This window comes from Vulpes lagopus, chromosome 9 (genome assembly GCF_018345385.1).
Source record: "Vulpes lagopus strain Blue_001 chromosome 9, ASM1834538v1, whole genome shotgun sequence".
NCBI lineage: Eukaryota > Metazoa > Chordata > Mammalia > Carnivora > Canidae > Vulpes > Vulpes lagopus.
In genome coordinates this window covers 57,038,101-57,054,284 of record NC_054832.1, presented here as the reverse complement: position 1 = coordinate 57,054,284, position 16,184 = coordinate 57,038,101, and the positions used below count along the sequence as shown (strand labels likewise).

General features: G+C 33.4%; 1 non-coding gene and 1 pseudogene across 1 annotated transcript; one reads left to right on the top strand and one right to left on the bottom strand.

The window, feature by feature from the left end:
* Positions 1-3,574: 3,574 nt before the first annotated feature.
* LOC121498609 overlaps positions 3,575-16,184 on the bottom strand; it is a 36,640-nt pseudogene continuing 24,030 nt past the window's right edge.
* On the top strand, positions 5,805-5,913 carry LOC121499236. Its single transcript, XR_005990063.1, has one exon. It is a non-coding gene; the product is annotated as a U6 spliceosomal RNA (small nuclear RNA).

The following is a 16,184-nucleotide window of genomic DNA, read 5'->3' as shown; positions in this document are numbered from 1 at the left end:
TAAGGAATTAATTATTATTTTCTAGTAGTAAATATGTACGTATGTCACTAGCAAGTTAACTAGCATTTTCTGCTTACCTGCATTAAACAGTCAAGGCAATAGCATAACCCTGTTTCCTTAGTCCCATCTTTCTTCATTTTAGGGGAGTAATGTATTAAAGCAAAGATGGTAGGACCCTGTCCCTGGAGAATCTGACTCAGTAAATCTGAGTTTCTACACTTTTCTACATGATATTTTATTTTATGAAAAGAAAAAAAAAACAAAAGCTCACTAGAGGGTAATCGGATACAAGAAAACTTAGTACCCTATTCACTGAACCAGTGGTTGGCCAACTTTTAAGAGAGGTGTGTTATGGTTTTAGCCTGAGGATGGTTTATTTATTTATTCATCCACTTGAGGAAGAAGAGACAACCACACTGGGTCTTGACAGAAAGTAAAAAATATGTGACCATCAATACTTCTAATGACAGGTGCTGTCACAAGAAGTATAAAGGAAACTGTGTAGGTGGTACCATATATTATCCCCTCCACCATCACCATGCTGTCTTTGGGATATACATCATAGGACCTTGATTACTGCATTGAAACCTAACATATAAGTGGAACTGTGGGAGACTATGTTGAGAAGTTTACAGGGAACCATGGTTTCAATTTAATGTATTTTTTTAAAATTTTTATTTATTTATGATAGTCACAGAGAGAGAGAGAGGCAGAGACACAGGCGGAGGGAGAAGCAGGCTCCATGCACCGGGAGCCCGATGTGGGATTTGATCCCGGGTCTCCAGGATCGCGCCCTGGGCCAAAGGCAGGCGCCAAACCGCTGCGCCACCCAGGGATCCCAATTTAATGTATTTTTTAAAAGAAAATAACATGCTACATAACAGTGATGAAAAGTTTAGTGGGGAATGGGGTTAGTTTTGGGAACCTAGCTCTTGATATCTCTTAATTTGGAATGCCCTTCCAGGCCTGTCGAGGTGAAATAATGCTCGAACAAAAGGATTGGATAGTTTATTTTCATTTAAAGTCAATGCATGTCCTAATGATGTTTTAATCATTCCACAAAGTCTATTCATAGTAACCCATTATTTGATAAATTCATAAATGTAAGAATGAATGAACAAAATGTACTGTATTTTTGTCTTTCTCTTTGATTTACTTTCTCTGTAATTTTCTCCATATTATTCCAATATGTCCATATGGGTAAAGCAAGCAGTGATTTAAAAACACGCCATGTCATTTTGAGCCTGACTTCCTTCAAAATAATAACTGAGATTTTAGTTTTAATACAAATAAATAAACCATCCTTAGGATACACTGACACACTTCTCTTAAAAGGTGGCCAACCTTTTAAGTGAATAGTAAATTCACTCATTCTGGTTACCCTCTAGGTGAGCATTTTTTGTTTCTTGTTATGAAGTAAAATACACGTGTAGAAAAGTGTGCATGTTAGTAATGTACAGCTCAATGAATTCAGTAAGCAATTTTAAGACCTGTGAATTCTCTAGTAGCTACTAAGTTTACACTTACCTTTTTGAAAGATCTGCAGATTGCCATTTCTTTTGCATTTATAATAAACCTTCAACATGTATTATTATTATTATATATATAATCATATGTTATTATATTTCTATAGACAAGGAAGCAAATTCAGAGAGTTAAATTACATGTCCAAATTTCCACAGCTAGTAAGTGGAAGAAATGGTACTCAAATCCAGGTTTTCTGGTTCAAAGTCACATGGCTATTTTTCTTTAACGCTTTCTTTATGAGTTAGATGCCAGGGCGTACTGTCCAGATCCACCCTTGCCCCCTCCCAGAACTAAACTATTCATTTCCCCAGCTCCTGGGAGTGTTGGTGGGTGACAGTTCCCAAATGAGTCAGAAAGTTATCTTTAGGAATTTCCCTAGCATTGCCTAGCCCATGATCATACTCTTTGGGAAGAAGTCAGTTCACATCCAGTTACTAGTTGACTCAAGGGTGTAGTAAGTCTGTCACTCTTCATAGTTGTTGACAACTCATGAAACTCACGAAAACCACTCTAGTTCTAGCATTTCATGGTATGATTGCTGATGCCTTTGTTAGATATGCATCACAGTTCACCTTCATTGCCAGTTTTTGATCCTGAAAATACCAGCCTGTGAACTAACTGTGTGCAAATTGCTGTCTTAGAGTCTGCCTCCCCAGGAGCACAACAAGTGAACTTCCTTTTTAGTGTTTTCTTTTTAAATGTATTTTATGCCTCCTTACAACTGTATGCATTCTTCAGTCAAAAAAAATTGAATGCCCTGTATCAGTCAAAAATAAATTGTGAGAATCAGAAACTGCTATATTTTCAGCAAAAATGGATTTTATATAAGAAATTGGGTTTTTCCAAACCATTCGAATGGCTGGGCCTCCATAACTGACTGCCATATCTACCACAATCAAAAAGATGGTAATCAAATCATGTTATACACCTTAAATATATACAATTTTTATTTTTAAAAAAAGTTTTTCAAAGAGAGGAGATGGAGAATCAGAAAGACTTGTTTAATTGATTAGTGTAGGTCTTAGCACTTTAGCTGCAGTTCCAAGATCAGAGAGCAACTTCTAGAACCCTAGGTTCCAAAGCCTCATCAGACCTGATAGATTTGCACCAGCAAAATGGATGCCTTGTACAAGCTCAGCTATTTTCCCCATGTTTAACATAATTCCACATGTGAACAGACCCATGTATATGATTCAAGAATATAAGCCACATGTGGAAACTTACCTGGAATCTGTTCAGGAAAAGGTTTTATTTGTTTGTTTGTTTAATCTTTCTGGCTTTTGTGATACAGGAAGTCTCCCCAGAAGGAAGTTGGGACAGATAAGCATGAGCCACACATAATCCTTGCCTTCACCAGGCTTACATTTTAGATAAAATGTAAGACAAAAAATCAACAAATAGATATGGCAGACAGTAACACTCTTAGATAATCTTATTAGAAAATCAGCAAACCTTAATAATGAAAAATGTTTTGATTTGGAAACAGTCAACACAATTTGTTCCCTACAGGAATTTTTTTCTGAGAAAAGGGATGTTTCATTATCTTGACTCTAAATTATAATTATTTATAAAAGTTATATAAGTGATCATCTTTAAAGTCCCAAAAACCCAAATAAAGCACAGAAAATCAATTAAATTGAAAAAAATTCTGACATAATTCTTCCACGTTATGGATAATCATAGGAACAATCATTGCAATAATTATCCCAAGTAATACTAAAGTTAACAAAAGAGATGTTTGGGCTTAAATGTAAATCCAAACGTATAGCATATCTACAATAATAGATCAGAGTGAAGGTATATCTGCATTTTCTAACAGTAAAAGTAGATTAGATTGACAACTGCTGTATTCCTCAATGAAATAAGAAAGCAGATCATGGATAAAATGTTGGATATCAACTAAACTACTTTTCAGGTTAATTTTTTAGGGTAGCGTTCTATACATGTAACCCAACTTATTTTCTAGAGCGAGTATTTTTATTTGCTAAATTTGCAAATAAAAATGTAACAAATAATTATATGTCAGGATTGGTGGGAATACCAAGTATTAGTTCACAACTGTCACTAAGTACTACTTCTTTTCTGACACAATCTGAACAGATCCAGGCTTGCGGTGTTTGAGATGATTCACTTCCTTTCGTTGACGGGCTTCTTTCATGATGTGCTGTTCCTGGATATGGCTGTGGATAGATTTTGATAGAAATTTGTGACAAGCAAGGCACTTTATATGAGAATGATGCTGAAATTTCTCTTTCGACTCTGGTTGTAATCTTTGGCTGCTTTTTCTTGTTATGTAAGCATACCCAATATTCAGAAGCATTAGCTTTCTACAGACAAGTGTTCATTTCATCAGATCCACATGTAATATATTTGCTGTTAGAAGTCCATTTTACACAGATAACATGTTGCATTCTTTTTGTGTGATAGATTTCCTTGATTCTATTTTTGTCCACAGGAAAGTTTCAAATAGATTTATCAAAACTAAAACTGGCAGACGCAAACTCTTTCCTATTGGGAGAGTAATGTACATCAAGTACTGCAGATACGTGATACTTATGTACCACTGCAGGAATGTTCAGTGCATACATATCAAAAGTATATAAGTTGTAATCTTCATTAGCTGCAGTAAAAATTAAAGTTTCTATAGGATTCCAACAAATCATATTCGTTCTCATCTCTAAGATGATCTTTTTCAGAGGAATACCTTACCTCATATCATAAAGCACTGTATTCCTGTTGGAAGTACAATTCCCCAAGAGAAATGTTTCAACTGGATTAAATTTAACACTAGTTATACTGTCGAACCCCCAGGTCATTGAATATGTAGGATTGGCTCTTTGTTTATCCCAAATGTCTACTTGCTGTCCACATGTTGCAAAAACAGCTTCTTTCAGTGATGATCAATTCCTGTATATATTCCCTTTTCTAATATTTATGCAATGGTTGGTTCCTCCCTTTCCATAATCTGGTCTATTCATTTTCCGCTACTCCATGGTTTTGTCATCACCAACAGTAAAATAAAAGAAGTCCCACGTAAAAGAGTACATATTCCTTCTATAAAATCCTCATGTGTTTGTATTGTACAGATACATTTTCATTTGTCAAGTTCCAAATTCTAACCTCTCTATCACATGCCCCAGAAAGGATAGCAGCCAGCCTCTTTGGATGCTTTGCCAAGAATTGACTTCATCTTGGTGACCATCCAGGGAAGCGAGGAATGGTTTTGCAAATACCTGTTCCAGTTTGGGAGTGTTTAAAGCTCTTATGTATTTTTATGGGACCTTAAAAGAATGTAAGTTAGGATCACAGTTTCTTGGAACTGGTGATATAGATCCAAGTCTTCCTTCCTGCCTTCCTGAAAGGTATGAATCCTCAATCACTTCCTTTTCTGGTTCCCATAGTTTTTAATTAATCTTTACAGTTGGCATGGAAGTACAAAAAAAAGAAACCTCAGAAAATTTCCTGGGTTCCAAACATAGTCCTCCTTGCTTACACCAAACCACCAATTTCCCTTGGTAATTGGGATCCATCAGTGTGTTTCTTATAGGAATTTATATAATAGTGCCAGTGTGTTGTAGTTATTGAAATATGTTATTTGGTAGTTGTTGCATGAATCGATTTGGGAATCTGAAAGACAGTGCAGGTTTAGATATGTGCTACCACTCTTGAAAGAATTCAAAACTGGACCCAGCAAAACTGATCCATTAAATTTGGAATATTCATGCTATGAAAACTAAACTTGATTAGGGTTTGAATAGGGTTTGACCTAATTCATATTCTCCAGATTTTAGATGTGAAAAGGTTAACACTGAGGAGTACAAAATATGGATTATTAAATCCAAGAAGTTCATATTTTGACAAAGGAAAGATGCTCATATATACTATGTATTTATAACAGATATATCTAACAGTTATCTAACATATATATCCTACTAAATATCATATATATATATATACACATATATATGTGTATATATATATATATAAATAACAGATATGTATTCTACTAAATAGCATGCTGGCAAAGCAGTATAGCCTACATAAGTCAGTTGTCTCAAAAGTTGTTACTATGCACCCCCATCAGTAAAACATTTTTGAGAATATTCTACCCAGTTTTGCAAGGGCTAGAAATTACTCCCTCTGTTTCTCTGTTTACCTCTATAACACAGTAATAAAATACAAGCATTACTTAATACCAAGTGAGTGGTGGTGTGATCTTGAGCAAGTCATGGATCTTTCTTAGTCATGTCTCTGTCTGTAAATTTCTTTCGTAATTTGTGCTCGCTTCGGCAGCACATATACTAAAATTGGAACGATACAGAGAAGATTAGCATGGCCCCTGCGCAAGGATGACACACAATTTCTTTCGTAATTTGATTTATCTTTTTCAGTGGTAAGATTTTGTAATTCTTTCAGTTATTGTTAGAATATGGTGTTATATTTATTGGATTGTTTTTGAAAGACAAAGACAATATATGGATCAGAGTAGGTATTTCTGTATACATTATGCCTCAACAGTATCAAATACTAAACTGAAATAAAAGGGAGATTTCTTATAACCTAATTCCAACTTGCAATATGAATGAGTGAATACGCTTCTCTTTAGGGACACATATTACCTCTTTAACCCATGATAATGAAGCTATCATGAGATTTTTCACCTGAGTCCCAAGAGCTCAGAGCAGCAATGATAGTGATAATGCCCCATTAGACCTGGTCTTTTTGTCTTTCATTCTAAATTTGCAAAAGAATGGGGCGGGTAAGAGACTGAAATAGAATGGCTGAGGCTAAATATGGAGAGGTCTCAAAGATACTGATTAGCCAGGAAAGTATTAATAATCAGAGTAACCATAATAAAGTTATCTCAGGACATGAGTAATAGTGTGCAAAGCTAAAGAGTATCTGTGCCTGCATCTAGGCAGTAGATTTAGAAAATTTGGTTTATTTTATTATTATTATGGGATAGAGTGCTTAAAACTAAAATGTTAGATCGCCAAATCTAAGGGGAGGTTGCTGGAATGAGGAACAGTATGACATTTGATAACAGGGCAGGGTGTTTAAGTGGGAAGCAGCACTGGTGGCTTTATAATTTGCTGTTTCATTTCTGTGTTTGGCTTCTGCTGCAACCAGCTGGCATGAAGGATCTCTCTGGTGTTTTGAATCAAGAAGGGAATAAAACACACTCAAGCTTCACTATAGATAACCTGGACACATTTTGAATTTGGTTCATGGCAAGAAAAATGTGTACTTTGGATTTATTTTTTTATTTTTTATTTTTTTTAATTTATTTTTTAATAGTGTTGGTATGTTGGCTGTTTTGATGTCCTTTATGGCTTGAGAATTTATTTGTACAGTAGTGCCTGGATTTAAGAAAGGCAATATATACCTACAGAAGGAAATTTTTACCTTGAAAATTCACCTGAAACAATTGGCATCTATGAACAATGGCTGCTTAATGAGAAAATATCTATTGACAAGTAATAGAAATTGTTGAATTTGATTGTAGGATTAAGCAGTAGTTTTTTTTCTCTGAGCCTCACCTTGGTCTGTTTAGATTAGATTTGTTACTGGATTTAGTCATTGTTATACAATTGTGAAAAAAAAGGAAAATATTCTATGCGTCTTTGATCTCTGCGTTTTATTTACATTTTCTAAGAATGTATAATGCGTAACATATATGTGTGTGTATTATATATACACATATATACATACATAAATGTACTCTTACATAGAGTATTCTATTATTTTTATATATTAATTTAATATATAACTACCCCCCAGATCAAGATACACAAAATTATTAGAAGCTTCCCTTATACTCATCTAGCAACCATGCTCCTCCCACATCCCCCAAAAGAACAGCTATTAGGACTTCTATCACACAGATTGTTTTGCCTATTGGGAGCATTTGTATAAATGTAATTATACAGTATTTTTGTTTATGTCTGTTTTCTTCCACTCATTGCTATGTCTGTGAGACTATCTATGTTGTTGCTTGTAGAAATAGATTTCTTATGCTTTTGCCATGAAATATTCCATTTAGAATACCAGTATTCTAAAATTATATAAGTTCTTCTATTCATGGATATTTAGGTTGTTTCCAGTATTTCACTATATCACATAATGGTATTGTTAATTTTTTGACATCTTTCAGTGCACATATATATTCAAATTTTCAATATCCAATAGTGTATTTGTTGTGTCATGAGATATTAGCATGTTTTGCTTTAGGAGATAAACTGCTAGGCAGCTATCCAAAAACATTGTACTTATTCATATTCTCACTGACCATACTTGCCCCCAGCATTTCTGGCAGATAGATAGTGGTGTCATTGTGTGTGTGTGTGTGTGTGTGTGTGTGTGTGTGTGTTTTATGTAATCTTTTTTAAGACTTTAATTTGTTTAGAGCGGTTTTAGGTTCACAATGAACCAAGAGGAAGGTACAGATTTCCCATAGGCCCTCTTTCCCATTTATGCATGCTCCCTCCCCCATTATCAACATTCCTCACCAGTGGTACCTTTATTAGGAGCAAAAACTGCACTGACACATCATAATCACCCAAAGGCCATAATTTACAGTAAGGTTTACTTTTCCTGTTGTATATTCTGTGGCTTAGACAAATATGTAAGGACATGGGTCCATCATTATAATATGATACAGGATATTTTCACTTCCCTGAAAATCCTCAGTGACCTATTTATCCTATCCCCTGCCCACAGTGATCCAATTATTTATACCATTTCCATAATTGTTTCTTTCCAGAATGTCATATAGTTGGAATCCTAGAGTATGTGGCTTCTTTCACTTAACAATATTCATTTAAGTTTCTTCCATGTCTGTTCATGGTTTGATAGCTCATTTCTTATTAGAATTGAATAATATTCTGTTGTTTGTAATCTAGAATACTATAATTCTATTGTTTTACAGCATATTAATTCATTCACCTACTGGGGACATATTGGTTGCTTTCAAATTTTGGCAGTTCTGGATAAAGCTGCTGTAAACATCTGTGTGCAGGGGCAGCACGGGGGGCTCAGCAGTTTAGCACCTGCCTTTGGCCCAGGGTGTGATCCTGGAGTCCTGGGATTGAGTCCCACGTCAAGCTTCCTGCATGGAGCCGGCTTCTCCCTCTGCCTGTGTCTCTGCCTCTCTCTCTCTCTCTCTCTCTCTCTCTCTCTCTGTGTGTGTGTGTGTGTGTCTCATGAATAAATAAATAAGATCTTTAAAAAAAATCTGTGTGCAGGTTTTTTGTGTGGACATATGTTCTCAACCTTTGGGTAATTCCCAAGGAGAGTGACTACTTCATCATATGATAAGAATATATTAGTTTTGTATAGTCACCAAACTGTCTTCTAAAGTGTTGTCTGTACCATTTTGCATTTTCACCAACAGTGAATAAAAGTTCCCATTGCTCCACATTCTTGCCAACATTTGGTGTTGTCAGTGTTCTATATTTTGTTCCTTCCAATAACTATGTAGTGATATCTCCCTATTATTTTAATTTGTACTTTTTTGGTGTCATATGATGTAGAACATCTTTTCATATGCTTACTTACTCTCTGCATATCTTTTTTGGGGAAGTGTCTGTTTAGATCATTGGCCCATTTTTAAATCAGTAGTTCATTTTCTTATTGTTGAGTTTTAAGAATTCTTTGTATATTTGGGGGATGCCTGGGTGGCTCAGTTGGTTAAGTGTATGACTCTTGATTTCAGCTCAGGTCATGATCTTGAGGTCCTGGAATCAAGCTCTGCATTGGGCTCTGCGCTCCACACTGAGTCTGCTTGGGGATTCTCTCTCTCCCTCTGCTCCTCCCCACACTGCTTGTGCTCTCTCTCTCTCCCCCTCTCTCTAATAAATCTTGAGAAAATAAGAGCTCTTTGTACATTTTGGATAACAGCCCTTTATCAGATGTGTCTTTGCAAATATTTTCTCCCAGTCTGTAGCTTATACCCTTATTCTCTTGACATGGCCTTTCACAGAAATTTCAATTTTAATGAAATCCAGCTTATTGATTATTGATTATTTATTTCATGGATTGTGCCTTCGGTGTTGTATCTAAAAAGTCATCATCATATCTAGGGTCATCTAGGTGTTCTCCTATGTTATCTTCTAGTTTTATAGTATTGAATTTTATCCAGTTTGAATTAATTTTTGTGAAGAGCATAAAGTCAGTCTAAATTATCTAGATTCATTTTTTTTAATGAATCAAGATTCATTATTCATCAAGAAGTGTATGTCTGGTTGTTCCATAGCATTTATTGAAAAGATTATTTTTGATCTAATTTATTGCCTTTGCTCTTTTGCCAAAAATCAACTGACTGTGTTTGCATGGGCTTATTTCTGGTTTTGCTATTCAGTTCCATTGATCTACTTCTCTATTCTTTCATTAATATCACATTGTCTTGATTACTGTAGTTTTACAGTAAGTCTCAGTCAGGTACTGTGAGTCCCCAGATTTGTTCTTCAGTATTATACTGTTGATTCTGATTCTTTTGCTTCTCCATCTAAACGTTAGAATCAGTTTGTCAATATCCACAAAATATTTTGCTGAGATTTTGATTGAATTTTATTGAACCTATAGATCAAGTTGGAAAGAACGATAAGTTGACAACACTGAATCCTATTTATGAACATGGAATACCTCTCTATTTATTTAGTTCTTATTTTATTTCATTCATCAGGAATTTATAGTTTTCCTCATGTATATATTAGACAAATCTGTCACACAGTAGATTTAATTTGTATGTATTTGATGACTAATAGTACTGATCACTTTTATATGTGTTTATTAGCCATTTAGGTGGCCTCTTTGTGATATGCCTTTCCAAATCTTTTGCCTACTTTTTTTCTATGGGGTCATCTATCTATGCTTCTTGAGCTGTAGAAGTTTTTTTTATATAGTTTTTTTTATTTTTCCTAAGCATTATACATATAATGTATATGTATATAAATATACATGTTTTTTTTCTCATTCTGCCTTTTAAATTGTCTTCATAGAATATTTTGATAAATAGCTATTAATTTCTATGAGGCACAAATTATTAGTGTTATCTTTGGCTAGTGCCTTTTGTTTCCTCATTAAGAAAGCTACAATTTTGGTCATGAAAACATTCATGTATATTATTGCCTACAACCTTTATTGTTTTGTAGTTCACATTTAGATTACACTTCATCTGGAATCAATTTTGGTGTATTCAGGACATAAAGATTAAGATTTATTAACATAATTTTTCCTTATTGCAATGCAATGTCACCCTTAACATAAGTCTATGGCTGTTTATATGATTCTGTTTCTGGATGCTTAATTATATATGCCATTGGCCAGATTTTCTATTCTTGTGTCAATATCATAATGTCTTATTATGATTTCTTGGTAAGCTTTGATATATAGTAATGTAAATACTATGACTTTATTTTCATTCAAGATTGCCTTGCTTCATCTTGATGTTTTTGTATTTTCATTTGAATTTTAAAATAAACTTATCAGTGTCTATAAAAATGAAATTATGGCTTTAATTGGGATTGAATTGAATCAATTTAATCTATCTAATTTGGGAAAGAATTGACATATTTACAATCTTTAAATTCTTTCATTTATTTACCTCTCCTTTATTTTTTCAAAGTAATATTTTGTAATTTTATGTGCAAAGATTTTGCACAATTTTTATTAGATAAATGTATAGGAATTTTATGTTTGATGCAAAAATTAATGCTTTCTTTTAAAATTTTTATTTTCTAATTGTTTTTTAATCCAACAGTCATGCTAAATTTACTTACTGATTCTAACACTTTATGAATACTTCTGGATATTTTGTGTACACAATAATGCCATTTGCAAACAGTGTCCATTTATTTATTCTTTTCCAAACTTTTAATTTTTATTTCTGTTGATAATATTATTGCACAGGCCAGTGCATTCAGTGCACGGTTGAATAAAAGTGATGATGTCAGACTTTTTTGTTCTCAGTCTTGATGGGAAATTTTTTATATGTCTTAACTAAATATAATGTATGCTGTAGACATTTGTAGATACCCTTTACCAGATTAAGAAGATTCTCCTCTATTTCTAGTTTGCTTAAAGTTTTTATCATGAAAGAATATTGACTTTTATCAGAAGCTTTTTTTGGTTTGTTGATATAATTATACCATTTCCCCCCTTTATTCTGTCAGTGTGTTGAATTAAATTGATTGCTTTTTGAATATTAAACTGCTGTTCGGATCTAAAATAAATCTACATAATGTTATGTTATCTGTTTTATAAAAGTTTGATTATTCACATTCCATTTGGAGATTTTCAACTATGTTTTCCAAAAAAATTTGTCTGTAATTTTCCTTTTTCATTATGCCCTTTTAAAATTTTACAGTAAAGTCTATGTTAATCCCATAAGGTGAGCTGGAGACTGTGCCTTGTTTTGATCTTCTCTAAAAGTGTTCTGAAGAATTATTATCTCTTCCTAAATGTGTGGAAGAATAGCTAATAGTGAAGCTATCTGGTCCAGATTTAAAATGTGATTTTTTTAGTATGAAAAATTTAATAACATATTCAGTTGCTTTACTAAATAATAGGATAATTTGAAGTTCTATTTTGTTTTTTCCTGTCAACTTTAACATATTTTATTTTTTCCCCCATTCTGGGGAATTTTTTTCCATTTCATTTAAGTTAAAGAAAAAATGACTTAGAACCGCATTTCATTGTACAAAGCAAAACATTTTATAAATTTCATCAGTTACATCAAATATATCAAATATTATATAATACTAGTAGGATATATTTCCAATAGGTAAACCTTAATTGTCTTTATTTCTCAATAAGATATTAGATTAATTAAAATGAGAATATGGTTTTTTTTTAAAGATTTTATTTATTCATGAGAGACACACAGAGAAAGGCAGAGACATAGGCAGAAGGCGAAGCAGGCTCCTTGCAGGAAGCTGGATATGGGGCTTGATCCCTAGACTCTGGGATCATGGGCTGAGCTGAAGGCAAATGCTCAACCGCTGAGCTACCCAGGCACCCCAAGAATATGTTTTTGATAAACATTACTGATAACCCATGTCTTCCACATTTCAAAAAACATAGAAGCTATGTAGTTCCAACAAAGCCCTGTATTTGTGCTGGCTATTGATGGTTTTAAGAGTTTTTTTTCTATTTTCTTGATCATACTTCTTTTTAAGCTTAAAGTGCTTGCTACTGTAAATGACTTCCTAACAATTCCAAATTAATTATTTAGAAAATGTATGTCTTCTTAGTCTACCAGTATTTCATAAAATATACTCTATCTTGCTTCTACTGTAGCCACTGTCCAGAATTTCACTTAGTTTTTATTACATGTGCATTTATTTTTTCTCAAACATTTAGATTAAAAAACCCACAAAGATGATAAATTTGGTCTCAATTTTTCAGAGAATTAATACAGGTTCCAGTCCCTCCAGAAATATCACCTAGGTTGTAAAATGCCCTCAGTACTATTTACCTTTCTCTCCTTAGAAATGGGTTCAGAGTAGAGCAAACCACAGTAAACTCATAGGGTTTCAGTGGTGATGGTGACATGAGGTGAGGAATAGTAAGGGCAACGTTCAGGATCTAGGTCAAGAATATTAGTGAAGGCCCCACCAATTCAAATTTAGGGTAACTTGTAAGAAGTCCAGAGGCAAGGACTACACAGGCTGTCTTTAATAAGGAGTTTGGTTACACAAGCTCTGGGTCAGCTCCCATTCTTTGTGGCTATCCAGGCAGGCCATCTCACCTATTTAGCGTGGCCGGGTAGACCAAGGAAAGCACCAACAACTGGGTGCTTTTCATTGCTAATCCTGGCCTTGACTCACTCTGTGACCTCTCTTGGTGTGTTTCTTCAGCTGGAAAGTGAAGATAATAATAATGAGCTATTTAACAAGGGGTGTTGTGTGGATTAACAGTTAATAGCATGTTTCACAAGACAAGGCAGCATTGAGTTTGTAAATACTAATAGAAAGTTTCTCCACACTACAAAGTAAATTAGTGCTTCTCTTGAAGAAAACCCAATATGCCAGAACATGAACATACAAAGCAGTTGAAGTAAGGTGAATTTTTATTTGACAGAAGTAACTTCATTTTCTTAAAGAATACTTCAGTTTTCCTTTTGATGTTTGTTTCATCCTTGTGCATTTAAAAACTTTTATAAAATTTATCCATACCTATTCTATTGCATTAGTGTTTTCTACTTAAAATACATTTTTGGTGTGATTGAATACATTTTTTTTCTCAAAAATTCAACTAAGAATAAATATCATATAGCTTCCTTACACATACACATACACACACACATATCTATCATCTATCTATCTATCTATCTATCTATCTATCTATAGATCTATCTATCTATCTATCTATATACACACAGGAAGTCAATTTCATGTATATAAGCTTTTTTGTTACTTCTATTGTTTCATCATGAAGGATTCTAGTATGACTTGGGGGAAATTGTATTAGACTTAATGAATTTGAATTGACATGTAGCTTGCTTTCTGGGATGCTAATATATCACATCAAATGATCTATCTCCAGTAGCTTAGTATCTTAATGCTATTTGCAGGAAAAATTATACATGCTAACTAAATTAATTCTCCATACAATGTATTTCATTTACTTTCTTTTTATTTGCTTTGCTATTCACAAAGAAGAGAAAAAGTTACATATATAAATGTAAAAGAACTATGAGCTTACTAAAAGAAAATTTTAAAATGATAATTTCTAACCACTAAAAAGTACTTACTGAATTCTGGGATTATTGTTGATATTACTAAGACAAGGTCAAATGCAAAGACTAAAAAAATTATACTGGTAGAGGAAACCTCAAATAGAAAAACTGAACCCCATGTTTAGTAAGTATTGCTAAAATAATTTAGAAAATAAAAAGGAGTGACTAGGCATTTAGTTGAGATTTTTGTCCAGGCTATGACTTAAATGTTGTCTTATAGTACTATTAATAGTTGTTGTCACTTTATAAATTTATGGATATTTTAATGGGAAATTGAGAGGATTTCTATAATACACATCTTTTATGATATCTGCAAATAATGTACTTCTGACCTCATTAATTCACTTAATATTTGTAAGTTTCTTGAGTGATATGAAGAGTATATATATAATTCTTTTCTTTCTATAGAAGGAAAATGAAACTCTGACAGTTCAGTTATTCAACTTTTTATTTTTTCCAAAAGATATTTATGAGACCTTACCCATAGTCATACAACTAGTTAAAATTATACAAAATTTATCTTTGAAATGTCAGTGAAGTCCCCCTCACTATGCAATATTGCTTCCAATTTTTACCATATAATCTTTTTTTAAGATTATTTATTTATTTATTCATGAGAGACAGAGAGAAAGAGACAGAGACAGAGACACAGGCAGAGGGAGAAGCAGGCTCCATGCAAGGAGCCAGACATGGGACTCGATCCGGGTCTCCAGGATCAGGCTCTGGACTGAAGGTGGCACTAAACCGCTGAGCCACCCGGACTGACCCCATATAGATTATCTTTGCTCAATTTTCAATCCTTTTGTTCTACTTCTAACCTTTTTCTACCACCTAACTATATACATATACATATACACATATTTATATATATATATGTGTATATATATATATATATATATATATATATATATGGAGAGAGAGAGAGAGACAGAAAAAGGGGAGGGAAAGGAGAGAAAAAAGAGAAGAGAGAATTGCTTAATTTGAGGTAGTATAGAACTTACTTGCTTATTTTTTGTCTGTTCATTAAAATGCCCCACCTAAAATTAGATATCAGTTTTCAAAAAACAAGATAAATGAAGATAAACCATGAAACTATAGGAAATCTATACTGCTTTCATCATATAAATGATTAGCCTTTGCAAATAGAAAAATCTTAGGATCAGGCCTTTGTAGAAAACGTCGTGCCAGAGCCTATATCTACCAGAGATATAATTTTGAAGTTCATTTCTGCTGTAACGTAATTCTTAAACTTTGACTAAAAGTAATGGTTCACACTGTTGACTAAAAGTAATATTAAACACAACAGAATAAAGACCTGTTTTTATTCACAACTGTTCTGCTCCACTACCTATCCGAGTCTAGTATTTTCAACATTATTTTGGCATGAGTATATATATATAAAATTAAGAAGGCGGGAACTAATAGCAGAGGGCCTTCCTCAAGAATCACCACACAAATTTCAACATTCTGATGCTGGGCATAGATGGTTGGGGACCATATTCTCTTTATAAATTGAAGTGAAGTCCCTGACATAAAATAATTTTCGGCCCAAAATGTTGATAATGCCAAAGTTAATAGTTGATAAATTCTCATTAAGAGTGAAAGAGATACCAATACTACTATCATTTAATGACTTTAAAAAAATAACATGTTCTTTCATGAGTAAAACATATTTCTAGGTAATCTGATTACCTAATTTTTCTGTTAGTGCCTGTTATAACTACACATGGCATAGATATTTGAGGTGGTTTCAGTTATAAGGTCATAAGGAGACAAATGACATATTTTGTTATCTTTAATCTGTGGTCATTTTGTGCTTTGGTTTGACAATTGACATGATTGAAGTACTATGGAATTAGGTGGCATGTAATCTAGTACAATATCACCTCAAGAAGATCAGTTACACATATCATAAGGT